General features: G+C 42.4%; 1 protein-coding gene across 28 annotated transcripts in view; it reads right to left on the bottom strand.

The window, feature by feature from the left end:
* FOXP1 (forkhead box P1) overlaps positions 1-27107 on the bottom strand; it is a 544444-nt gene extending 517337 nt beyond the window's left edge. For 9 of the 28 annotated variants that reach the window (XM_088662402.1, XM_060271343.2, XM_088662394.1 and 6 more), the window contains exons 1-2: positions 26096-26248; positions 23474-23579 (exon numbers count right to left, since the gene is read on the bottom strand). The gene's annotated coding sequence lies outside the window, so the exon portion shown is untranslated. Of the gene's footprint in view, positions 1-17809; positions 17892-23473; positions 23580-26095 lie in introns of all 28 variants that reach the window. The other 19 variants (XM_088662392.1, XM_088662401.1, XM_088662409.1 and 16 more) reach the window with 6 other exon arrangements.
* Between the last annotated feature and the right edge of the window lie 617 nt (positions 27108-27724).

Raw genomic sequence — 27724 nt, 5'->3', positions numbered from 1 at the left:
TCTCACTTTTAGAATGGTATATGGTGAGCCATGGGCTTATGTACTCTTTCTTCCCTCTCATCATTCACCCTATCATTTTTAAAGTAGCAACGGTACCCTGAGACGTCTGAACTGTTATCACTGTTAAAGACTGTTGTTGTTTTTTTACCACAAGACAGGATCTGAAAACAATTTCTTTCTGGCTTGTTACAAAGAACCATGGTTTAAATAAGGGTTTCCCAAACTTGAGTCTCCAGCTGTTTTTGGACTAGAGCTGCCATCATCCCTAGCTAGCAGGACCAGTGGTCAGAGATGATGGAAATTATAATCCAAAAACAGCTGGACATCTAATTTTGGAAACCCTGGTTTAAATAAATCATAGTTCCTCAAGTTCAAGCATCCCAGAGCTGTATTTTCAGGAAGCTATAATAGCAGAAGTCTTCTTTAGTTCAGACCAAAGGCCTATGTGTTCCAATATAATCTTTCTCACAGTGGCCAACCAGATACCTGTGGAATGCCCACATACAGGACATGAGGTCCATAGTCATCTCCAGGAACAGGTATGCAGAGGCACACTGCCTCTGATCCTAGAGCCATCATGTAACTATCATGACTAGCAGCTGCTGATAACCTTATCTTCCATGAATGTGCCTAATCCCCCTTTTTAGCCATTTAAGTCATTGGTCATCACATTTTGTGGCAGCAAATTTCATATTTCAATTACATGCCGTGCGAAGAAGTCCTTCCTTTTGCCAGTCCTGAACTGCCTAACACTCGGCTTCATAAGAACTTAAGAAGGGCCTGCTGGATTCAAGACAATTACCTATCTAGTCCAGCATCTTCTGATTAGTAGCTAACCACATGCTTGTGGGAAACCTGTAAGCAGGGCCTGAGCACAATAGCACACCGTCCTCCTGTGATTTCCGGCAACAGGTATTCAAAAGCATACTGCCTCCAGTCATGGAGGCAGAACATAACCATCATGATTGGTAACCATTGATAGCTTTATCCTCCATGAATTTGAAGGCCATCCAAGTCGGTGGCCATCACTGCCTCCTGTAGGAGTCAGTTTCATATATCATATATTAACTAAGTGCTGTGTGAAGGAATACCGTCCTTTTCTGTCCTAAATCTATAGGTAATTAGATGATCCCTAGTTCTACTATTATGGCAGAACGGGTGTACTTGCTCCACACCATGCAAAATTAACATCTATCCTGTCCCCTCTTACTTGCCTTTTTCTAAACTTCAAAGCCTTCCTGGACTTTACTGTACCATTTCAAAATGCAGCGCAATACAGTCTCTCACACATGAAAACTGTGTGTCGACAACTAGCACACTAGGCAGAGAGTTAGCCTGGGAGCTAAGTCTCCAATCCTGTTCTGTCCTTCATGTGGAGAAATATAAGCTTCAGACATTAACTGTTTTCTCAAAAATGGTTTAAGATCTGTGCCAAAGTGATCCATGACATCCATCTCTTCTAATCCCTATGACATACCGTAAGTAAAAACACCCAGGGTGCCAGATTAGCATTGAGGTGATAGCGCTGGTATTACTGTGCCTGCCTGGCACAATCTGAATGACGTTCCCTCAGGGCTTCTGGAGTTCATCTTCTGTTCCTATGCACCTGCACCAATTTCAAATTCAATGAAAGCATGAAATGAAATTGAGACTTTTACTTTAAAAGGAAGGGCACACTGCATTACCAACTGTGCATGTCATTCAAAGGAGCAAAATCTAGCATCAACAGCCAGTAGAGAACTAGAGTGCTTCATCAGATGCATCTTCGGTTGGCAGGTATATGAGTGTAAAGAGAAAAATGTAAACGGTGAGGCCAGACGGAAACGAAATGCAAAAAAAAAATACAGTCTGTGACAATTGCATTGCAGCTTTAAATGTATGCAAAATAAGAATAGTGGCCATTCACAATGGCAGTAATTGATGATAATCCGGTGATCTATTTGTGTGTTACCACACAAATGTATACATTTAAGCTTTAATGGAACTGTCACAGAACACATTTATTGCATTTCCCTCATCTAACTTTATTGCTCAGTTCTTCCTCTCCTTTCTCTCTACTTATAACTATATATGCCTGCCGAGTGTCTTCTTCTTCTTCTTCTTCTTCTTCTTCTTCTTCTTCTTCTTCTTCTTCTTCTTCTTCTTCTTCTTCTTCTTCTTCTTCTTCTGCGATTACTCGTAGCTGAGTAAGATTGTCTTCCATAAACACAATTTTAACAATGGGTCCATAAGTGACTGTGGAGGCCAAGTCTGGATCCACACATCCTTCCACAGTGGGGACACTGGTTTCCAGGCGGGAGTTGATCACGGTGTGGATTTGCCAAGCGGGCCTTCCTCTTAGCACGTTTCTCCCTTGCGTCCTGAGATCGAGTTTCTTCAAAGCCCATGACACCTTTGGTAAAGGCTGTTCTCCAACTGGAGCGCTCTTAGTACTACCAACCTTATTATATGCTTGTGAAACATGGACCACTTATAAACATCATCTGCTGAGTGTAATACTTTATGCATCTGATAAAGTGCATCGTGGTCCATGAAAGCCTTATGCCAGCGGTTGTTAACCTGGTCCCTACCGCCCACTAGTGGGCGTTTCAGGATTCTAGGTGGGCGGTAGGAGGTTCTATGGCACAAGCTGAATCCTCCTTCCATCAAGCACTGGTGGGCGGTAAGGAAATTTTACCATCAAGAAAGATGCATTAGTGGGCAGTAGGTATAAAAAGGTTGACTACCCCTTACATTCTGGAACTCACATTTGGATTATGATGACTCCTTCCAAACAAGACAGATACATTAATTGTGGAGGACTGCCTTGAAGGGAAAGGGATTTCATTCTTCTTGAAAGAGCAAATTTGGAGCTTGGTGTACTTCTGGATCCAAACATGCCTTTACGTGATGCCATAGGTAGACCGGAACACCTTCTACCAGTCATGGTTGGTGCTGGCTACACCAAATGTTGGAATATAGAGATCTCATGACTATCACCCGTTCTTTGGTGACCTTGAGATAAATTATGCTTTTTACATGAAGATGGTTTAGAAACACCAGACTTGAAGTATTCCAAATGCCTATGCCATAATAAATTCACCAGTTGTTAGGGTGCTTCAAATTTTTGGTTGTTTTTGCTGCAACAGGCCAACCTCACCGTAGAGGGCCACAGATAAAATGTCCACACTGAGCATCAAGGCAACAATTTCTGATACTTTTGAGGGTCCATTTATACAGATTAGTTGCTTTTTTATTTGTTAAAGCTATTTGTATATCGCCTTTCATGTAAACATCACATGGAGCACCATGTGCACAAAAATACATTAAAATTACATTAAAACTTACTGACAGAATAAATAAAACAACAGCCAACATCTGGGCAAAACAGATGCATCATATTATTACAGTCAGCTAGTATCAACTTCAAGCAACCATCAAAGAAAGTAAGTTTTTAGCAGATGCCAAAATGCATTGACACCTGCCTTAACTCAGAGTGGAGGTGATTCAAAAGAGAAGGCACCAACACTAAAAAGGTCCTGTCCCTGGTTGCCACCAGAAAACTCTTCACAGGTTCCAACACAAAATTGCCTCATCAGACAACTTTAGCATTTGGCCAGATCAATACAGAAGAAAGCGCTCTCTCGGGTATCTTGGTCAGCAGAATCATCTGACAAAAGATTTTTTTCTGAACCAAACCACTACAGTTCAAGATAAACAGCTACATGGAACTTTCTGACTAGCTTTAGGGGAAATGTGAATTCCATGTGTTTGACGGGCCTGAAATTAGGAAAATTCAGCCATTCCATACCATACTGCCATTGAAGAGGCAAGCATATTTTATTTTCATTTACTGTGTGTTTTATTAAAACATAACAATTATGGATTCTTTAAAAGTTAGTCTCTTCAACATCTGGCCTTAATTTCTCTTAATATTCACAGTAAGAGCAGTTTAAAACTGTTACTTATGTGTTTATGGGTGAGGTGTAGATTCTGTTCTGTAGTGGCTTCTGAAAAACTAACGAACAATATTATCAAGATAAAAAGAAGACTGACTTCTGAGATTAAATACATTTCACCAGAAGCTGTGAAGGGGCAAATAATCTATTTTAGCTAATCTTGAGCATGCCGTCAGAGGATCCGGTTATAAGAGAGACGGGGCCTGGGTTAATATTATGTGTGTGTGCATGTGTGTAAAACAAATTGCTGCAGGGTAGTTTTGGTGACTGAGGCTAACACAACCTACTGGCCACAACTGGGGGGGGGGGGAATATCATTCTCAGTTCTTTCAAAAATGCACACAAGGAAAAGTAGCAATACTTGGAAGTAAGAGGAAGACCTCAAAGTTTCTTATCATGAGTGATTCATATAAACAGTATATCGTGATAGTAGTTTCCTGGAACAGGGAGGAGATATAAACCACGGAACACTTTCATTATGCAGAACTGTTATAAATGGATTAAGACAGCTTACTCCTCAGCAAAGAAGTAGAGAGGAAGGCAGCCTGGGACATAAGTGATTATGGAGACAAATCAGTAATAACTACTTCATACAACTAAACAATTCAGCAATGCTTCATTGCTTATTATGTGTACATGCACGATTGCCTTGACAGCTGATGCTGTAAATCACTCTTTGGTATGCTCAATAGCAAAATACCATTGGATCCTATCAACCAATCCTCAGGGTCTTTGGTCCCAGTCCTCAAACTCCTACGTATACCTACCAACGTTCCATGGAGGCCAAAAACTTGGGGCAGATTTAAAGAGGAATTAGACAAATTCATAGAGGAGAATGGTTCCTAGTGATGATGGCTTTACATATATATATATATATATCTCCAGGATCAGAGGTAGTTTGCCCATGACTGCCAGCTTCTGGGGGAAACAAACAAGAGAGTGTGAGTGGCCTTATCTGTTTGGCCACTGCAAGAACAAAATGGTGGACTACTTTAGTCTGATCCAGCAGGGCTCTTCTTGTTTATGTTCCTACCATCCCCTCAACGTTAGAATTAAGAATGGAAACTATTGGTAAATACGAAAAGCAGCCAAGTCAACAACAATAATTAAAAAATTACACATTTCACTCCCAATCTTATTGGTAGTCATAGTAGTGAGAGGGCATGAGTCTTCCATTCACTAGGCAAGTAAGAGAGGGCACTACCTCCTTTCCATCCCTTCTGTGTTTGGCTGGTGAGGACCAACTGTGCTCTAGGAATTGAAAAGGGGAGCAAATTACAGTAAAGAAGCAAGATTGAGTGATTGATTTGATTGATTGATTGATTGATTGATTGATTGATATACTGCCCTTCATCATAAGATCTCAGGATGGTTCACAGAGTAAAATACGGGATAAAAACATGAAAATAGGTAAAACAAAACAGCAAAAGTCAGGGGGGTAAATGCAGAGGAATCAGTGCACAGCCAAGTCATAAATAGTGGTGGGATATATGTCATACAGGTACATTCAAACAGGTTGTAATTACAAAGGACCTTTCGTGTAGTTATCTACGATCGTGCCTGGCTATGGTCCAGATTTCACGGCCCTCAATGTACGCAGGTAGGCATGAGAAGGAACAACTCATCATGCAACTTTCCTTATGCCACCTCCAGGACTCCTATGTTTAAAAAAATTAGCACCCTCAAGAGCCTTCATGTTATTCTTAAGAGAGATCATTACTAGGCTATCACTCATCACAACTAGTATTTAAACAAAAACTTTCACTTATTCACCATACCAATAACCCTATGAGATAGATGACCATCACTGGAGTTTAAACTGGGGCAGAGAATCCTAAATGCGTGTCCAAGACCACATAGTAAACACATAGCCGAGCAGAGATCTGAACCCATGTCTCCAATACGGTGCCTACTGAGGCACACCCAATTCATGTCAGATTAAACAACTTCTCCAATATAACTTGGTGTACCTTTATAATTATCAGTATGCAGAAATCAAGGACCATATATATTATAGATGTGACAGAACGCTTCCCTCCCTACTTCCTACCACACATACACACAATCAATCAACCACTGTGCAGAAAGAGTGTGGAGTGCAAAAATAAATGGCTCTGCAGAACAGGACTCTGGGAGTGAAACCAACACATAGGGTTCTCCTAAGCAGACAGGTACTACCGTACGTGCCTGTTGAAAGAGCTTTCTTTTATTTTGAATCATAGGAGATCACACAGCAGGGATGTAGTATAGTGGTTAGAGTATTTCTCGGATCAGGAGTATTCATACACAAACATGGAGCACCCTTGAGCTCCTCAAAAGAGGTACAGGATACAAACGTACTAAAAGGCTTCGGATGCGTACCGATGAATAGGTCAAAAAACCAGTATTCCCATGTGCAAATATACTTGTAAATACACTAAGTCTATGTGAAGTCTGCAGTCGTTTCTTTTAATAAGCTGATAGTGCAATCATATGAATGTCTGCCATTCATAGGATGCAAAGTCCCCCTACCGACTCCCTGGTAGGAGAGTTCAGAATTGCAGCCTGAGCCAGGCTTACATGTGTCCTACAATACCAAAACAGCATATGGTGTCAGACCAAGAGCTGAGAGACCAGGCTTCAAATCCCCACTCTGCCATGAAGCTCACTGGGTGACCTTGGGCCAGTCCCTGCCTCTCAGTCTAACCTACCTTGCAGGGATGTTGTGGGGATTAAATGAGATGGGGGAAGATGCATATACACCACCTTGTACTCCTTGGAGAAAAAGCTGGGCTATAATTGCAAACAAATAAATGCCCCCCTTAGGCTGGTCTGGCAGATCCTATCATTTCTACTGCAGCCTTCTCCAACCTGGAGCCTCAACCCGCATGGCCAATATTTAGGGCTGGTGGGAGTTTTAATCCAAAACATCTTTTGCCACCAGGTTGGCTAAAGCTTCTCTGTTGTATATACAGCATACAGATTAGGTTAAAAAAAAAAAGGTAAAGGACCCCTGGACAGTTAAGTCCAGTCAAAGGTGTGGCGCTCGTCTTGCTTTCCAGGCTGAGGGAGCCAGCGTTTGTCCACAGACAGTTTTCTGGGTCATGTGGCCAGCATGACTAAACCGCTACGAGCTCACAGAGGACCATGATGAGTGCCAGAGCGCACAGAAATGCTATTTACCTTCCCACTGCAGCAGTACCTATTTATCTACTTGCAGTGGCATGCTTTTGAACTGCTAGGTTGGCAGAAGCTGGGACAGAGCAACGGGAGCTCACTCCACTGTGCATATTCGAACTGCCGACCTTCTGATCGGCAAGCCCAAAAGGCTCAGTGGTTTAGACCACAGCGCCACCCGCACACAGATTACCCTCTCCTATGGCAAGATTTCCTACCATAATTCTACGCCTGCTTTAAGTGAAATCAGATGCATCGTGGATATCATTAGCAGTGGAAACTTTCACCTACTGCTTGTAAAAACTCACTTTTGGCACAAGTGGCAATATCCACCCAACTGTTGAAAGCAGCTGAATTACCAGCAGCAAAGCAGGTCAAAACTAATGTATCAATATATATGTAAAGGAAATAGAAGTTGCTAAACTAGATTTTACTCTAGCTACCGCCCTTATCTTCACACACATGGAATTCATAACAGAAATGAATCAGTGATGAGCCTTGAATTTTGCCTTTGCATATTAGCTAACACATAAACAGCACAGGAAAATTTTTTAGTGTTTAATGTTTTTGCACAGTGAGTTTATATTTTCCCCCATGTTGCTTCTTTTTATTAAAGAAGCTGCCTATGAATTCTTATGCTGAATTGCCTCTTTTTTTTAACATTTGATAATTTCTGGTAATATTCACACACACCCCTACATATCTCTTAAGAATAGTAACTTTTCATAGACAGATCACATAGCCTTATGAAAAGTACATGAGGTACTCCAATTTTGAGCCAATACAAAAAAAACAGGTGTGGTGGTGCAACTTTATTTAATGGTGTTTGTCCAAGATCTCACTGATATATTCTTCAAAGGAAGAGGGTGGCTCTCCATTGCAAGGTGTCTACAAAAAAGTCACATTGGAACTGAGCCAGCAAGTATCTGCTTGGCTGCATCTTTGCAGCCACCAGATTAATTAGTGCATATCTTTAGAATTTGGAAAACTACACACAGAAACTATTCAAATTCATTTTGTATTACCACTTACGTTTGCTTTAATTATACTATTCTGTTCGTTTCAGTATATTCATGCAACAGAATACAGGAAAAAAGGGGGAGGGGCAGCATTCCCCCCCCAAAAAAAAAACCTCAGCAGCTGATCAAGACAAACACTCCTAGATAGGGGGGAAAGCTGTTGAGGACTAATGTTGAAACAAATGCATTTTTATCTTTTCTTTTAAGTTACCAAACATTAGTATTTTATCCAGCCGTGACCCTTATTAAATTGAAGGTCTGTACAATCAGGATTAAATATGTTCTATCTACACAAAATGAAGTGCATTATTTATCACTAATATTTAATGACAAAAAGCCTGATAAGTTTCTGCGATTATACCACTGATTTCCTCCAGTCATGCATCATTGAGTCAGTCGGTCATTAGCATTATCACAGTGCATAAACTTCAGCTTATACAGCAACTTTAATAACAGGGCCTGAAACTTCCATCTACCTTTTTCTCCCCCATTTAGCTCAGATTAGCTACTCTACCTTAGACTGAGTGGAATATTCAAAGTGCTTCCCTAAAAATCCTACAGCGTAAACCACTGCAAATACCTACTGCACAAATCTGAGTAAATTTCATCTACCTTTCAACAGCGTTTGCACAGAAGCTGTTCCCAATGCCCACAAGTAACAAACACTTTTTCTGCAAATGACAAATTCATACACAAACATGGAGCACTTAGCAAACTCAACCATCCATTAAATCAGGCAATCAGGGTTTTCCCATATATATCGCAGTCAATCTGTATACAATCAGTAAGAATAACATATGGCTTTTAACTCTAGGGGTATATTTAAAGCATAATTAAAAACCAAACTAATATTCTCAAGTTTTACGAAATGCACATTTTTGCACACAACCAAAATGAATTCGTCTGCAAATTTCCCAAGCTTCTGCCTCTAGTTCTCATCAAAATCTTGTCTCCCCAAAATCTGAGATTTTAAAATTTTGAAGATCACCCCTTGCTACTTAGACCACTGAACCTCATATATACATGTACACACACAAACACATACAGTACCCACAATAATATAGATGAGGCATACACCACAATTTGTTTTATTTTCTGTGCAAAACATTGTGTGTACCAACAAAATGCTTTAGTGGTAATTATTTTACCTTTCAAATGTTCAGCAAAGTTACAACTTCAAATCCCATTCTTATTCCAAAAAAAAAACACTTCGAAAATCTTTCATTTTGCTGTACAGAAGCAATAGGGAACTAGACTGAACAGCAACAGAAATAACTGCTAGTCATCAAATTTTGATTATTTTATTCCTCCTTTATACATGCAGTCTAATTGAAATATCCTGGCTTCAAACTTCACTGAAGAACCCTTATATTGTAAATGGAATGAATGTGTATTTTCAATGCCATACTATCATCAAGTTCCAGAAAAATTACATTCTAGACAAAAATTGCATGTTGCACATAATGAGAAGTATGAAGTTACATCTTTTGATTTTCCTTAATTAATTAGAGGCTGGAGTCACAGCACATGGGAAATATGTTTATCCCATTCCTCCCTCAGCCACTATTGGGACATAAATCAGGAACCCCACAAAGCTTAGTACAAAAGAAGTTCCCAATCCTAATTTTCCTTATTCTTAATTCTTCTTTCTCCTTATTATCTAATTAAGTAGGGAAAAGAAGAAGACACAGCTGAAAGCTGGAAGTATATGATGCTGAGCTTGCTCCAAAAATGCATTATCACATACTTTGCTGACGAGCAATCTATGTTTACTAAACAGTAAGGTCCACCAATTTTAATGTGTTGTACTCCCAAGTAAGTGTGCATAAAATTGGACTCTTAAAAAACCAAGTTATGTTAGATTTTTTTAAAGAGTGTAACTGGACACTCCTCATTTAGCACAAGCCCATTCACTAAATACACGTTATTACATTTATGAGTTTGGGAAGTCTTGATTAATCACTGTAGGGGTGCTCAAAGACCCCAAGCTAACCATGCCTCCCATTGCCAACACACACTCTGGCCATGCCAGAGGTCTCTTCCACACAAGTAGAAACCCTAATTACCACTTCTATATGCACATAGGCCTCTTTGTGCCCAGTAGGCACAGAATAGCAGGCACAATCCTCCTTCCTTTCCCACGTTCACTGACTGCAGGGTATGTGTTTTGACTAAAGCAGACATCCCCAAACTGTGGCCCTCCAGATGTTTTGGCCTACAACTCCCATGAAGCCGAGGGCCTTCTGGCGGTTCCCTCACTGCGAGAAGCCAAGTTACATGGAACCAGGCAGAGGGCCTTCTCGGTAGTGGCACCCGCCCTGTAGAATGCCCTCCCACCAGATGTCAAAAAGAAAAACAACTGCCAGACTTTTAGAGGACATCTGAAGGCAGCCCTGTTTAGGGAAGCTTTTAATCTTTAAGAAATTAGTGCATTCTAATATTTCTGTTGGAAGCCGCCCAGAGTGGCTGGGGAAACCCAGCCAGCTGGGTGGGGTATAAATAAATTATTATTATTATTATTATTATTATTATTATTATTATTATTATTATTATAGCTAACAGGACCAGTGCTCGGGGAAGATGGGAATTGTAGTCCAAAATATCTGGAGGGCCGAAGTTTGGGGATGCCTGGACTAAAGCATGGCCTGATGGGATGGGGGGGGATAACTGTTCCTTGATGACTGTGGGTATTTCCTGAATGGATAACTAACCTGCAAGAGTAGGGTCTGAGATCCATGCTCTGTGGGGTGGAGTGAGGGAGAGAAGACAGTTATAAACAGACAGTTTTACAATTTGACTTTAGAGAGAATGAGACAGAGAGAAGAAACTGCGATGCAACGAATTCATTTTTGAGACCTAATGCCAAATTGTAAGGAACAATGTGTGCTAGCAAAACTGCAGTTACCTCCACTATGCTCTGCTTACTTGTAAATAAAGCATATATTACAAACACACCCTAAGTCCCCAATGCTCTCTTTATCCAAAGGAGCCTAAATCCTATAGGAATGCTCTGGAAGCTCTCTCCACTTCAGAAAATGGCATGAGTATGTAATAGTACCAAATGGGATGTTTTCATTGCAGTGTTACAAGGAGCTGAATGTTATCAATACTGGTACCATTCTTGTTTTGTAAATCTCACAGCGGTGTTCTGCTTGGCAGAATTTGTGCCGCTAAAAACGAACTTCAGTTTCTGATTACACATACACTTTTCTGTGTATAAGACTAGGGTTTGTTGTTGTTGTTGTTTGCTTTAAAATAAGGTTAAAAATCTGGGTGTGTCTTATACACAGATAGTGCATATGCCCATTTTTTAAATTTGGGGTCCCCAAAAGTAGGGAGCGTCTTATACATTGGGGGCGTCTTATACACAGAAAAATACGGTAATTCTAATACCCTTGATCGGAATGCTGAAATATTTAGCCCGCTACCAGAGTAAGCAACACTCAAATGCCAAAAACTAACAAATCACAGCAACACTCAAAACTATGAGCTAAAAAAAAGAATCCTAAAGACCTCTGAAATCATTCCTCCTAGCTTCCTTATTTTACCTCTAGTTCTCATACTGGGAAGCAATCTTTAAATGTGACAAGACCATCCCAACAGCTTCATTAGGAGCAAGCAATTTGATCCTATTCCTCTACACAGGTAGCTCCTAAGATGCCACGCCTCAGTGGTAACCAACACAATGCCCTCCAGCCCCAGCCAGCATGACCAGTGGTCAGAACTGATAGCAACATGCATTTATTTATTCCACTTTTATACCATGGAAAGGGCCACACTGACTCCCTGTTTTACTTTGTAATGTCAATTCCTGAAGCAGAAAGGCTTCCCTGCTCCCTGTGACAATGCAATGAAGCTCAGGACCACCTCCACAAGCTTCTTTACAATAATATGCCACAAATTAACTGGCTTCAGTAAAGAATATTTCTGACAAACTGGGTCCTAATGTGCATGCTGCCTGCTTTCACAAGTGCTGAAGTTCTGCTGTAACCTTGGAAAGTGATAAAGCTTACAAATAAGAAACGAAACCACTAACGGCTTACTATTAAGCTAGCTTCCTAATGGAAGAAATCAGTTCCACCCTCCTGACTGTTATCACAAAATAAACACACTCCCATATTTATGTACCTGCAGCCATAACCAGACAAAACAGTATGTAACGCTGCTACACTGCGGGCCCCAAGGCTGTTCAGAGGAGGCTCTGGCTATTTCGTGGCAATGAATTACAGGCTGTGAATTACAATGTTTACACGTTGTTGGGAGCACACACTGGCAGAACATCTGGCTACTCGGCTGCAAGTCTTGCAAGCAGAGAAAACGCTTCGGTGGCCACATGACCGCAAGCACATTTGTAACATAAGTTTGACAACAACAAATCGGACAGAGGCCTAAAATCTCACAACGTATTATTTACAAATTCACAGTGGTCATTACAGATCTCTTACTGCAACAGAAACATCCCTTGAACCAGATTGTATGGGATTTTGATTGAGGCATCCCTCTGCTCACTTTTAGCGGCTCTCAATCTGCCAGTCCCCCACCTTCTGCTACCGTGAGTGGCTCAGCTGCAACCGTGAGTGGCTCAGATGCAACCGTGGTTCTATACAGCTCCAGGAATGGGGAGGGTTTGCTCTATCAGACAATTATCCAGTGAGGGAACCAAGTTAGAAATTAAGCCAGCAGCAGGGGAACTGTCCAATGGCCACAAACCCACATGGGCAACCTTACATACAAGTGATAAAACTAGGCCAGACCCATGTCCAGGTGAGATAATGATGCGACTGTAACCTCTGCACAGTAGGCTATGCTCCAGCCAAGCAAACACTAGGTTTGTCTCTCTTTCCTCCTTTGGAGGCATTTTTAGGGTAGCGCAACTGGTTCGGCCACATAGGGCACCTGTGCCACAGGGCGCTGCAACAATGATGTAGAAAGGAGCGTGAGAGGTTGGAGGGGCATCAAATTTTAGTGTTGCACGGGGCGCCGCTAAAATTTGAGAACCCAAAGTCTGCCACTGCCTCCATCCAGGCAAACAAGACGCAGCCTCCCAGTTCAAGGACACGTTGCAGCCAGGCAACAGCCCTCAAGGAAGGTGCTGGGCAGAGGATGTGAGGAACACAGTCTGGAGAGAGGGGCATGGCCTGGGGAACAGTCCTGGGGGAAAGACAGAGAGACCCGAGGGGCACATTCAGCCGGTGGGCAAAAGATTTCCCACACCTTCGTTAAACCAACCATTTTGATACACCTTTTAAAAATAATAATTTGCTGTTTTTACACACAAAGATTAAAACACAAAGAAAGACATTGGAAAAAACTTGTGTAACCCATCGTTCTATCTCTCCACTCAGTAATATGATGCTGTGTACACTGTACTTAATATAACATGCCGAATGTATTGAATATAATATATTGACTAACTTTTTTCCTGCAAACTCACCCAAACAGGTAAAATACAGCTAAACCTAACCATACAGATTTACATTCTATGCACAGATTGCTAAGAAGAAATGTCCCTCTGAGTTCAATGGGATTTATTCCCAGTTAAATGATTATAGAACTGTTGTTAAAAGGTCCTTTACAACGGATCTGAAGCATATTTACTCAGAACCAAGCCCAAATTCATTTAACAGGACTCACAAGTGGCCACTTAGGGCTGTAGCATTCACTGTGGTCCCACTCTCACCCATGTGAAAGCAAATTGTACAAATCAGTGAAATTTACTTCCAGGTAAGCAAGCTTAGAACTGGAGTGTTCATTTTGCTGTCACCTTCTGAAGCAAATCAGCTTAAATCCAAGCAATTAGGTTTAATAATGTTGTAGATCAGGCTGCAGTTGTTTTACAGTGTAAAAATGACATTTATTCCTAAAGAAATATCCGCTGATTGCTTAATATCCTTCAAAAACAACACAGTGGGGATTTGACATCTACACTGTGATTTGCAGTTTCACAGAAGATCTAGTAGCAAGAATATCCCTTTTCTCCGGCACTGTTTCTATCACTTGCTTTCACCAGACTTTAACAAGCACCCCCACTTTTACTGCTGTAGATTAAATTGAAGACCTCTTAACAAAAATCTTTTGCTGCTGTTGTTTTAAGTCACGTGCTACATTCCCGACAAAACGCAATATTGAGATCAGAAATGCAGAGGTACCAGAGCCCTACCAAAATATTAAAATTGTATCTCACTTTTATACACAAGCATTCAAAGTGATCTTAAAACCTTTCTTCAGCAATGATCTCATTTGTGAGACTGGGATGCCTCTCTTTTGAAATTTAGAAAGTTACTTTTTTAAAAAACCAATGATTTCCTGCATGTAAGCTAGGAGGTGGATGTGGGATAGTTGCACAGAGGTGCACAGAGGTGACCTATCTATTTGCTCTTTTTTGCCCTGGCAGCCTTCTCAGCAGAAGAGAGAAGCTGCTTTTTAAAAACTGGATGCCCGCTTTTCTCTTCAGCAAAGTAAAACCCAAACTCTTGTTACTAAGCAAACTTTTGAACTCAAGTGTAGTCTGGCTATTTCGCAGAAGCAGCTATGATGGGGTGCAAAACAGCAAACCTGAACTGAGCTTACCAACAGTGCTGATCAACAGTGGTCAAGTTTCTCAAAAGCTTTCTAGCCAGAGGAAAAGCAAGTTGACAATAAGCCTGTTGCCGTGAATATCTTTTTTAAAAAATGATAAGCATGTCCTCCAGATAAACAGATTTTCTTGGTTTGTTTTGCTGACCGACTGGACATTTAACTGGCCCTGATACAGTTTCTATCTTCATTTATCACCATTTTTAAAAAATAGAGACATGACATTCTACTTACAGCTGTGTTCTCTCCATTTATGTCTCTCTTAAAACGCAAGAACATCATTGGCCTTGCTATCTAAATCTAATAGTGTGCGTCCGGTCACATAAAACCACAGAGGCTTTCCAAAGATGCTTTGGGAAGTCTCCCTACTTTCATTTACTGATGTGTTAATATGATTAATCTATCAATTAAATGAATGGGTTCATTTAATAAAACAGGGGAGAGGGAGAACACTCAGAAGGAAAGTGTGCCACAGTGCCCAAGTAAAGACATTTGACCCTAATCACCGGCAACATGACAAAAATGACTGGGAAGTGGAGCCAAAACAAAGATATGCCTGAACAGTAATACAGACCAACAACACTTTTATTTGTTCCAGGCTGTTGTGTATATCAGTATTATTATTATTATTATTATTATTATTATTATTATTATTTGCTTTTTGCTAAAGATCTTTAGAAGACATCTGAAGGCAGCCATGTATATGCAAGGTTTTTTTTTTTAATGTTCAGGTCGAGACCATTTAAAGTACATTTTCCACACCCATGACGTCCCCCACAAAGAATCCTAGGGACTGTAGTTTGTTAAGGGTGCTGCAAACTGTAGCTCAGGATTCTTTGGGGGGAAGTTATCTGCTTTAAATGTATATACTGTATTAGAGGGTCAGAATCAGGTGGTGGATTGCACCACTTAAAGCTATAGGTGGCAGCTGAATGTTTAAATGCTTCCAGAATTTAGAACACATGTGTGTCAAAGAGAAGAAATCATCTCCTAGTCTTCCACAGAACATGAGACATATTATGCTATATGCAAGGACACTTTTCCCCTCAGGGAGTCCTCAGTGAGACAATCCCTGCATTTGCAACCTGAAGTAGTACAGTTCAGAAAAAGCTTTACCACTTGACTCTGCTGGCCATATAAACTGGCCCTAAGGCTGAGTGGCAACCACTTTTTTACATGACCCAGACTCTGCTGGCCTGTCCCTTCCCCCAACACAAATGCCTACCTACAGTCCAAAGTGGTAAAAGTTCACAAACACATTTACCACATTATAAGCTGTCTATCTAGATCAGGCTGGAAGTTCAATTAAATTCTGCCATTGCGGCTTACCTGGATTACGTGTCTGATCCTAGGACATGTTCTAGTAATTAGGGAGCAACCTTTGCTCTGGAAGCATTTCTGAAACTACGGTACCTCAATACTGTATAGACCAGGCATCCCCAAACTGCGGCCCTCCATAGATGTTTTGGCCTACAACTCCCATGATCCCTAGCTAACAGGACCAGTGGTCAGGGATGATGGGAACTGTAGTCCAAAACATCTGGATGGTCGAAGTTTGGGGGTGCCTGGTATAGACTTTAATGCTCCCGAGAACCTGAGCCCATAACCCTTTCAACTCTAACCTCCTTCCAGTGGACTGCTTCTTGGACCTTGCCATGGCATTTCTGAACATGGTGTTAAGGAATCCCACATGAAAGAAAGAAAAACATGCAACATGTATTTCCTGCAAAGATGGAAAAGCCACCCATCCCCTCAGTAATTCTGTTGGTCATAGCAGCGTAACAGAATAAAGCCCTATTCACACTTCGCAGGAAACGGAAAGGGAGGGGGGGGTCCTAATCTCAGTGGTAAAATGTGTTTTTACACTTGTACAGTTCTAGTTTAGATCCCTGACATCTCCAGTTTAAACATGGATAGCCTGTCTACAAAGGACTGGTCTGAACTGCTGTCAGCCAGAGTAAACAAAACAAGGTTACATAGACTACTGTTTTCTTTCTTTATTTATTTCATTTAAACCCCACCTTTTCTCCAAAGAGCTCAAACTGGTATATATTGTTCTCTCCAATCGTAGATTAGGCACAACTGGTCCAAGGTCACTTAGTGAACTACCTAGACAAGGGTGGTTTTGAACTCTGTGGTCTTTCAGGCCCTAGTCCAATGTTCTAACAACTACACCACATTGCTTATTGGGGAGGACTGCAATGTACATGAGCAGGAGGATCTCTGTCTTCCCCATGCCAGTACAGCAATGTCAATACCTCAGCACAGTTACTCTTAAATTATATCAGGCCCGCTGAACATAGGCGTGATAAACTGTTATATTTTATAAAATGATATATATGATAGGACTGCATTATCTGAAAAGCAAAAGGGAACAGTACAGGTCAATTAGATTCCTGGCAAAAGGAATGACTGAAGAAAAATATTACTTGAGAATTTTGGCATCCAAGAATCTCATATATGTTTACCACTACACATTCAAGACATTGTGTAGTCACTGCTAAGAAGGTTTACAGTGGAACTGAGAATTCTGTAATGCTAAACTATTGAGGAAATAAGCACTAAAACAATCATAACAATAACTACCATTGTTCCAAAGCAAATTATTAAAAGCAAACAATACACTTGAGAATCATTTTTGCATTTGTTAGCATTCCTTTTGAAAATTATTCTGAGTAGCTGCCTTGCGGAAAACCTACAGTAAGAACATTCCTAGATATCTTTCAACATAAAAGACATAATGTAAATATTTCATGAAATGAATTCCATTTTAAAAGATCTGTCAATATATTTACAGTGCTCAATCCTACTTCTGCCTTTAATTAAATTTAACATGCATACTTTAATGCAATTTAAATAGATTATTAGTTGTCAGAATATAGTATAAATTTTGTTTACGATTCAGCTTCTTTAAGTACTTGCATTGAGGAAACTCTTTTAACCCCATGACTGAGTAGTACTAAATGTTGAGAGGAGACGTCTAAAGAGCGTCTGCTGCCCTTTGCACTCTTGCAATAATCTTAAATTACTACAACTTAATTACAATTTCAAGGCACTAAATTGAGATATTTTGAAATGGAACAGAAAGACTAGCAGTGACCAAAAAAAAAAATCACTTACAATGATCCAGGTATTAGGGACTTCTTCTTTTTAACCAGGTGAAGGTAGTTCTGCTACAATGCCTCTTGTTCTTCATTTCAAACTGAAAATTATTTCACTTTTAGAAAATAGCTAGATAAATAGCTAAGCAATAAGCAGACTATTCTGAGTTTCCATAACATACAAACACCCTGTATGTGTTATATTGCAGAAACTGCAAAGAGATAAAAGTGGACAACTAGTTAACTCTGAAGACTAAAGCAATTACAGTAGATAGCCATGGCTATTGTGTGCGTTTTTGCTGCACGTAATTAACATGTCATTTTTGTGGAAGAATGTCAAAGTACACTTGAGTATCTTTCTTGTATTGTGTTTAACTCCAGCAAATAGTTTCTTGAGTAATCTCTTGAAATCTTTCTATATAAACTGGACAAATACAAAAACTGAGCAAACGCAGGCTACATTCTGCTTGCTTGCTTAATTCAAATCCTCAGTATTTTTACTTTGTACAGAATACCTTCTGAAATCATCTCACTATTGTCAGTAGAGTTACTATTTAAACAGTTGTTACAGGTAACAAAGGAAAGTTTGGACTGTTTTCCAGCGTTTTCATATTACTGTTTTTGGAAGTTAAACTAATTTTCTCCTGTACCCCATGAAAAGCTCTCAGCAATGTATACAGTTATTTAACTTTACCACCAGTTCAATGAAACAGCACACCTAACTTAAGAGACAATCATAGGTATGTTAATAGGACTACTCACTTGCTCATTGCTTACAAGTTTAAAATCTTGCCTGGATCTGGGTCTGTACAACTTACTGTAAATACACTGCAAGAACAATGTGCTCTAAAAATCCACATACTGGATCTTAAAATTTAGCTGTTGTTCCTACCATAATGCATATTCTTAATTACGTTACTGCATGTTCCGTGAGCTAGCAATACCCAAAAATAAATCAGGAATTTTTAGTATACGGGAAGCGCAAGCCAAATGCTTAATCCATTGTCAAGTAAGCCCTTTACTTCTCCTGTCGGATCACAAATGGAAATGCTGTGTCACTGTAGCTATGAAAATGAAAGGCTCTGGGTTCAAGGCCTCATTTCAGATGCAGGAAACTGGATGACTGCGGGCCTCACTAAAACCACACATATGGCTGAAAGCAGTTAGGCTTGTCAGATCAAATTAACAAAAATAAGGGAACCTGGCATCCACTTTCTGTACATCAGCTGAGCTGCCATGCCTTGAGACATGGACAGCCACCATTCTGTAGGTAGGAGGCTGTGATTTGTTACAATAAAAGACACACGTTCAAAATGAAGTATGCCCCTTAAAATCTCGGGGACACAGCATCTCTAAAAGCAGTTTTTATTTGTGCTATACATCTGCAATTATCAGTGCTACAAATGGAATTAGACGCAAGCCAAGGTGAATACACCGCAGCACTAATTGTCTTCTTATTGCCACAGGTTTAATTCTGAGTGTCTTCTTTCTTAGAATTGAAACACTTTTAAAGTTGCTGCTCAGCTTAATGTTTAAAATAGTAGGAGGTACAATGAAAGAAGAGGTGGCTTTTTACAGAGTTGTGGTCTATGCCGTAATACATACATAAGCTGGTACTCCTTCCTCCCAGTGTCCTGACTGAGGATATGCAACATGTTTGCATAACCAGAGGTTCAGATAACTGAAAAGTGGTATTCATGTTGTCATGAAACTATGAAGTGTTAATTTGTATAATCCAGATTTTAAAAGCAAAACATAAAAACAAAACACCCTGAATTTAGCTAACAGATACTATTTTAATGTTGCATGTATACACATTAATAAACACACACATATGTTCTTAGGTGTTTCTTTGAAGGACCAAGAAACTCACATGGCACATTGGGGGGGGGGGGCAGTGAAACACAAGGTGAAGCTGCTTGAAGTTTCATTTTAAACTACAAATATACACCCATTCATTGTGGTATAGGAAAAGGATCGTGCTCCCATGTTGTCACCTTTTAAAAACAAAACAAAGTAAAACAAAAAGCATGCACACATGAAAGCCTAGTTCCATATAACCAGGCCCTGTTGAGCTGCATAAAAACATTTTAGCTCAGTGCCTTGAAGTTGCAATTAAGTTATAGTAATTTAAGATTATCACAAGAGCAAAGGGCAGTAGCAGCACTTCAGAAGACTACTCTCACCACTTAATGCCACTCAATCTTGGGGTTAAAGGAGCTTCTTTTAGTGTAAGTACCTTAAAGCAATGGAATCGTAAACAAAATTTATACTATTACTACTGTCAGCCTATAATCTATTTAAATTTTATTAGAGCATCTCCAAGAACATTTTAAAGGCAGAAACACTATTGTGTCCTATAAATAACCGGGCGGACTTGGTGAAATTATTTCACATGCATAGTACCTGTACGTATAAAACACATTAGATGAAATGCTTTACAGAGTTACGCATACACAAGTTTGCATATGAATTAAATAGTGCAGTCCAGCTGCTAATGTATTTACACAAAAGAAAATTCAGTGGGTACAATCCACCTTCATTCCAGTCAATGGAAATTCTCATTGATTATACTTGGAGATGGATTGTATCCAACAACTTCCTGCTCAAAGAAGAGGCAAGCTACAACAATATCAGTTTTCAATTTGGAAAAGTTCCCCATTTAATATTATTCTATACATTGTTTTTCCATACTGCAAAAAAGCAATGTCAGATGATTCTAAATTTGTATTATTACTCCTCATTGTCATCGTTCTTGCATTATGTAAACTAAATTAAAATTGGGGGGGCAGTGCTGCATTTTCCTTCCAAAAGCTTTGCATAAATTATAACCTAGAAAGTAGAAGTCTTAATTCTGCTAACAGTACAGAAATGAAATATTTCTACCTTTGTTAGTGTAAATGCTAGGGCTGGGGGACTAAGAAATATTTATAGCTTTTTTAAAAAGCTACACAATGCCACAAATGGTTTAATAGCATACATGTGTACGTCTAATGAACATGTGCTTAATGATATTATAAAAGTACCGATAATAAAAATGTATCTAATCATCAATGAAGTAGGTTTGGATGGTTATGAAACTGACATTTTCAAAAGGTAGTGTTTCTCTTATTATCTGAAATGCTAATTCAAGATCCATTTAAGCTATTTATTCATTTATCATTATTTACCTGTTGTATATACTGTCATACGGGAATTGTTTCACTTTGTAATTTTAGAAATGCCATTTATTAAAATAGTAGTCGTGGTAAGAAACTAGTTTGCAAATAACAGTTGCATTATTACAACAAAATGAATATTTCAGACAAAATAAATAACCTAACCAAGACTAAGAGCACAAACCTATACAAGTCTACTCAGAAGTAAGTTCCATTGTGTTCAGTGGTAGCTACTCACAGGAAATTGTGTACATTCTTGCAGCCTTGGACTTCAAGCATAACCACACTTCCTAGGCTATAAGTCCCACTATATTCAGAGAAATTTACTTCTGCATAGTATTGTGCTGCAGTAATGTTTAATGCCACTTTCTTTAAATTATACAAAACCAGGAAAATACTGTAATAATTGCTTACAGTGCTCTTTAAAAATGAAATACAATTTTGACATTGTTCTATTTTGGCATTAAAAATCACTCAGAACATTCTGTCCCAATGACTGGCATGTTTTACAGCGTATAAAAAACACTGCTTTGATTTCCTAAGACTCGAACTACAGAACCACATAAAACTACCATCACAATGAAATTGTTCCGGTCCATATCCGAATAACACCTCCAGAAACCCCCAAATGTCTTTGTTCGCTGAGAGGATCCCTAACTGAAAGACTGAACTTCAGTGCTTCCCCCCCCCCAATTTGTTTTTTTACAGATGCTTGAGAACTCAAGCGTTCCCTCTCTGCACTTCAAGATGTTGCAGATGGGGGGGGGGGTGAAGTTGTACACCAAGGCATTGCGAATACACAACTCAGCCACATCAGGGAATGCCTTTCTTTAAATTAACTAAGTCTTGCAAATAATAATTAGGTCAAAAATACTATCTGAAATAGAACAGATAGGCTTTCCTCCAAGTTACAAGGTTCCACAACAAAGATCAGTATTTGTAATGGTCCCATTTCTGCATAAATGAACATAGAAGTCTTGCTGCCTGATCGAATAGTCCAGATCTTTTCAGTGAAGCAGCTCCTAACAACAGCCCAGCAGCAGCTTTGTTTGATCTCTCCTGCCTTCCTTAATCTGGGTTGTCAAGGTTCACTTGTTGGAGGCTGTTTACTTTACTTAAAAAAAAAAAAGGAAAGTGATTTTTCTTTCTCTCCCCCCACCCCAACCTCTCATACAATGACTAATCCAAAGACTGAGGAGGAAAGAATGCTGCCAGTCCAAGATGTTAAACCTGAAATACATTTCTTTGCATTGAGATTCTAGCTGACACAATTTGAATAGCAGTGCGTGGAAAGTCGTCCCCCCCCACACACACACACTGCCCTTTCGTTCTGCACAGTGATAAGATGGTTAAACAAAAAAAAAATAGAAGAGAAGTTGAATTCTACATTTTTAAAGCAGTTCAAATTTATTTACTGTTCTCTTATTCTGATTTGCAATCCTGCCTCTCAAGATTCATGGGTTGGAGAAAACTGGATATTGGGGGGGGGGAACCTGTCCTTTAAAAACTTGGGGAAGACTCAGGTTCATTAAAAAAAATGAACTGTTATTTTTGGATTTTTGTTTCTTCTTTTGCATCTGACAATTTAAGTAAGAGCAAATGATATAAGCAAAAGAGCATGAGCTCTTACATTTATCTGCAATGGTACAGGCATTTCCTTAGGTCTCCTTATGCTTTATACAATTAGATAAACAATGAACGTCTGATATAGTCAGAGAGCAAACTGTAAATAAAATGTATTTTTAAAGTGTTATCACTCAGTACACGAAGACTCAGGATTATGTTATATCAGACATATATAGGCTATGCAAATATTGTTCATATTACTCATTCTCCTAAAAGTGACCAAAACTGAAACCCTAAACTTCTAAGAGCAGAAGATCTCATTCTCCAAGGATTTGTTATTCAAAAAGCAACAGTAAACAGCTGGCTGTTGGGCTCATCATTCTAAAGAGCAGGGGATGTGTTGTTGTTTTTAACAGAACCAACTTTCCAGTGGTCATTTTCAGGATGCAACTGCAACACTCCCACCCAGTTCAAAATCAGCACAAGCTGGGCCACTGCCTTCCCTAGTCCTGCCTGTGGCTTCTGGTCTTTCTGCACTATTTCGCATGGAAATGGGGAAAAATTAAACCATGGCAGACTGAGACAGTGTAAAATCAATACACTTAGTAATCATCCCAGCAATGGTATTTTAACACAATGGCTTGGAAATAATTAATAGCAGGGTGGGATGAGATTGGAGGGGGACGAGAAATGTCATCATATTTTATGACAGCACTTTTGTTTTTGGTAAACTCCTGAACTCGTTTCCTTAGCTTAAAAACAAGGGAACTATATTTTTTGCTTCCTCTTCTTCCCCTCCTCCCGCATTTTCACTAGAAACAAAAATCCGAGCTGGCAGTTCAGAAGGTTTATATCTCTTTTAGGGATGAGGTTCAGTTACTTTCCTGTATTGGGTTTTTTTTTTTTGTCTGGGTAGGTTAGGGATTTCTGAAAGCCTTCACTGGTTCTCCCATACTTACCGATAGAAAAAGCTCTGCGACTGTGTGATCGCCACCATCAGCACCCAGCTCCTAAGCCAAAGGCTGCTGTTGCTCCTGTGCTCTCCGGCAGGCAAAACTTTGGGCTCTATAGTCGAGAAGAAACCAAGGGTACTTTCAACAAGTCTCCACAAAACAGGTTTTGGTTAAGAGGTGGGGGAGGCGAAGAACTGGAGGAGGGAGGGGGTGGAAATGTAAGGTTGTGTCTAAGGGAATGATGGGGGGGGAGAGAAAGCCTTGGAAAGCTCTTGCAAGAAAGGGATCAGGAAATCAGATATAGTAATAGGATCTAAGATTGTCACAGACGCACACGCGCCTACACACACAGACACACACCCAGCCCTCTTTCCTGCTCAGCTGGGATCTGCTCTTTTTTGCAGATGCACCAGGGGCAAATCATGGCAGGGTGCCTGGGTGTGTGAAGTTGCACATGTATATTCACATACTCCAGGTCAAGAAGCGGCAGCAAGTGAACAAGCGAGTCGCACAAGCGGCCGCCGGCAGGAGGCTGAGCGCGGACGGAAGATGCGCTCCCCACCTCCGAGCTTGGAAGGAAAGCATCGAGCCCGGGGTGGGGGACTACCGTCTCGACACAAACTCACTTTAGAGGTAGCCGCAACACAAGACTCAACAGCAACCAGCTGCGGGGAGAAACAAGGGTGGAGTGGGGGGAGAATGCCGAAGGCAACCAAAGACCCGCGGGTGCGGCGCCGGGAAAGCCGGCGCAGCTGGAGCCGCAACGCGCACCAGCGGGCGCGCCAACTTTTCCGAACTTGTCCCGGCTGCGAAGGCGCTCGCCCGGCCGCAGCCACCCGAGGCAAAGGAACCGCCGGCGCGGCAGCCGAGAAGCAAGCGAGCCAGAGCCGGGAAGCTTTAGCGCAGGCACCGGGCAAAAGGTGGAGGTGTAGAACTGTGCGCTTTGTGTGACACCAGGGGTGGGGAGGTGGGAGAGAGGAGAGCCACTAGGTAAGTGGTGTCATTTGTGTGCGTGTGCGCGCGCGCGTGTGTGACTGCATGTCAAGTCGTTGCGGATGTGACTTGCCGACCGCCTTGGAAATCGCCTGCCTAGGGCTCCCTCCAGTGTGACTTTGTGGAGTGTGCGGCGACCGGGTGCGGGGCGAGAGGAAAGGCGCGCGGCTCTTGGGCACGGTTTGTGCCGGGGGGGGGGGGAAGTCGCTCACTTTCGTAACTTAGCGCTGTGGACACCACGGCTCGGGTCACCACTTGCGGCCGTTGTGCGTATATGCGCGTTTGTGGCTTCCCCGTCCAGCAGGGAGATCCCCCGCTTTCCTCGTGTGGAAAACTACGGTCGTCTCCACGTGCGTGGCTGCCGCGTCTCAGCGCGCCTTGAGCCCGGCTGCGCGCGTGGACTTGTGTCTCCCTGAGCTGCGCGGCTGCGCTTGCCTGCCTGCCTGTGCAGGCGATTGTTGCCAGCGTCGTATTTGTCGTTTGTGTCTGTGAGAATGCCTGTTCTCTCTTCTGAATGTTCCTGAGTGTTCCTGAATGTGTGACTGAGGAGGGGTTGTGATGTTATCTTTGGCGTGGGGCGTGGAAGGGACTGGGGAGGGGAGAGAGAGGAATACCAATGGGTCAGTCTGGCCCTTGTGTATCACCATCAACACCAGTCTGACATTGCGAGAGTTGCCATAGTTGGCGCTGCCTTCGCCGTATACAAATTGGCAACGTGTCCTCCGCGGCTTGCAAGATGTGCTGCACACGTTAACAAATCCACGGGCTGAGGGTGTGGAGAGGCGTGTGTGTGTGGTAGGGGGAAAGTCTGACGGCAGCCGCTCCACACGGAACCAGAGGAGCGCAAGAAATGGTGAGCCGAGCGCGTGTGTGAAAACAACCGGAGAGTTCAAGTTCAGTGAGCGTGTAAAGGTGTGAGTCCCCAAGGCCTATGCACTGAAGTTCACTGTACGAAAGCAGCAGAGAGGAGGCAAGAGAAACAGACGGGGCAAAAAGTTTGTTCCAAGTGGGCGAAAAGTTATTTCGCCCGCCTCTTCCTCGCTGAGAAGTACCCCAAGTGACCAAGGGAAGCGCACACGCCCCGCCGGCGAACCCTTCAAACACTCGCCGGCCCCCCTCGCTCACCCCCACCCCGCCGCTCTTCTCCCGCCTGAGGGACTTTCTTCGCGCAAGAGCGCGCGCGCGCGTGCACACCACACACACATATACACACACCACACACCGGGGGCAAAGAGTAAAGAGAAGCTGCTTCCAACTTGCTGCGGTCGTGTGTGCAACGTCCAGCGCGTGGAGAGCGAGAGGGTGGAAGAGAGCGCGGGGCCGGATTTGGGGGGTGGGGAGGGAAGCATGAGGTGCAAATATGGGACATAAAGAAAGAGGAAGAGCCTCGGAGGTGAAGGAGTCGCGGCTTCTTCCCATTGCGCCTGAGGTGCTTTATGCAAATAGGAATGTTTGGGAGTGGGGGTGGGGGAGAGAAAGGAACGGGGGGGGGAGATGCCGGGGCACGTGGAAAGGTGGAGGAGGGGGTTAGGGCCAGGGGAGGGGGGAGCACTGAAGAGGAGTCGGGAGGGGATAGAAACAAAACAAAACAGGAGACTTAAAAGTGGATGAGAAAAGGCGAAATGGCAAACTCACCCGCTGGAAACGGCCTGGCGGTGCCAGCTAAGGGGCTCCCCCCACTGCGGGCGGGTGAGTGAGTCTGTCTGCCTGCCTGTCTGTCTGTCCCTCCCTTCACTCCACTCACTTCCCTCACTCCCTCTCCAAGCCAGCCAGCCCCATGCAGCAGGCACAGCGTGCAACACAAGCCACACAATAAATAACAATAGAGTCCTCCGCTCGAGTCGGGAACTAGCTTTCCAAAGGGGGGAGAGCAGAGCAGCAGCAGCAATCAGGCAAGGCAGAGCAAGGCAACCCAGTAGCAGAAGCAGAAGCAGCACAAGCAAGCGAGGGAGGGCAGTCCTCCCCCACCCGTACCCCCCACATCCCCTTTTCCCTCCCCCCAATAACACCCCCCGCGCTGGGATAAGCTCCTCGCGGCTTTGCTCTGAGTGCCTTGCGGCCACTTTGGAGTTGGGCTCGCTGTTTTCCCCCTTTAAAAAAGCTTTTTTTAAACAGAGGGCGAGGAAAAATAACACCCCGCGGAGGGAGATTTTGTTATTTTTTGGTGTTATGAGTCCCTGACGTCACATCCACCTGCTGGGTAAACAAGGCTCAGTGCAAAAAGAAGGGGGAGAGGGAGAAGAGAGAGGGAGATATCGCAGTTGCAGACGCGCGCACACACAAAAAGAATGGGAGAGAGATGAGGAGAAGGAGGGAGCGGGCAGGAGGGAGCGCAGCAAATAGGGGCGGCGGGGGGAATCTGCGGGAGGAGATTGGGAAAGAGGAGCTAGGGAGAGGGGAAGAAAACTAAAGAGAAGGCGGCGGCAAGCGGGGTGGGGGGGGGACGAGAAGAGGAAGCGGAGGCAGCCCGGAGAAGAGCAAACAGGAGGGGTTGGGGGGCAAGGTAAGGGGAGATCTGCGGCGATCTCCATGGGTCGGACTTCGGCTTGCTTTGTTGGATTCTTTTGTAAGGGGGAGGCGGGAGGCGCTAAACAGATGAGAGTGCGAGGGAAGCAATTGGAAAGTGCAAGTGCTTTGGGAGCCAAATGCCGGCTTCCTCTTTTCCCCTCTCTCCCCCTCTCTCTCTAAGGGGTTCCCCCCTCCACCTCTCCCCCTGTGCACTTTACCCAATGAAAGGAGGCGAGTTCGAGAGGTGAAAGTTCAGCAGAGGGGCAAGCCCATGAGTGCAAGGAAGCCGATATGTCCACCATGCAAAGGGAGTGCGTGGTGTCTAGATCCGGAGAAAGTCCCTCTCTCCCCCAACACCCCGCATTCAGAAAGATCTCGTCTCCCAATAGCCCGCTTTAGGAAACTCGGAAGGAAGGGGGAGAAACTCTCTTCCTCCTCTAGCTCGTTTCGAGAAAGCGACTGGGAAAGAAAACATTCGCGAGTGGCTGGTTGTTTATTTGCCTTCTCCGGTTCCTCTTAGGAACACACACCCAGCATGCCAATGGGTTGTTTAATACATATTACCTGCTCCTGCGTGCATTTTAGAATAAAGAGTGCTGGGTAGGTTAACACTCTAGAAAAGTTGCTGCCCGTGCATTCAAAATCTTTGAACTTGAAAGTGCTTTCTACTAAATGGAGGAAAAGAGAGGAAAAGTTGCTGTTCATCTTTATTATTAGTCCCATCTGTGCTGGCACCACCATCCCAGGCTCTGGCCA

The sequence above is a fragment of the Zootoca vivipara genome, chromosome 2 (genome assembly GCF_965207765.1).
Source record: "Zootoca vivipara chromosome 2, rZooViv2.hap1.1, whole genome shotgun sequence".
Classification (NCBI taxonomy): domain Eukaryota; kingdom Metazoa; phylum Chordata; class Lepidosauria; order Squamata; family Lacertidae; genus Zootoca; species Zootoca vivipara.
This window is presented reverse-complemented; position numbering and strand designations above follow the sequence as displayed.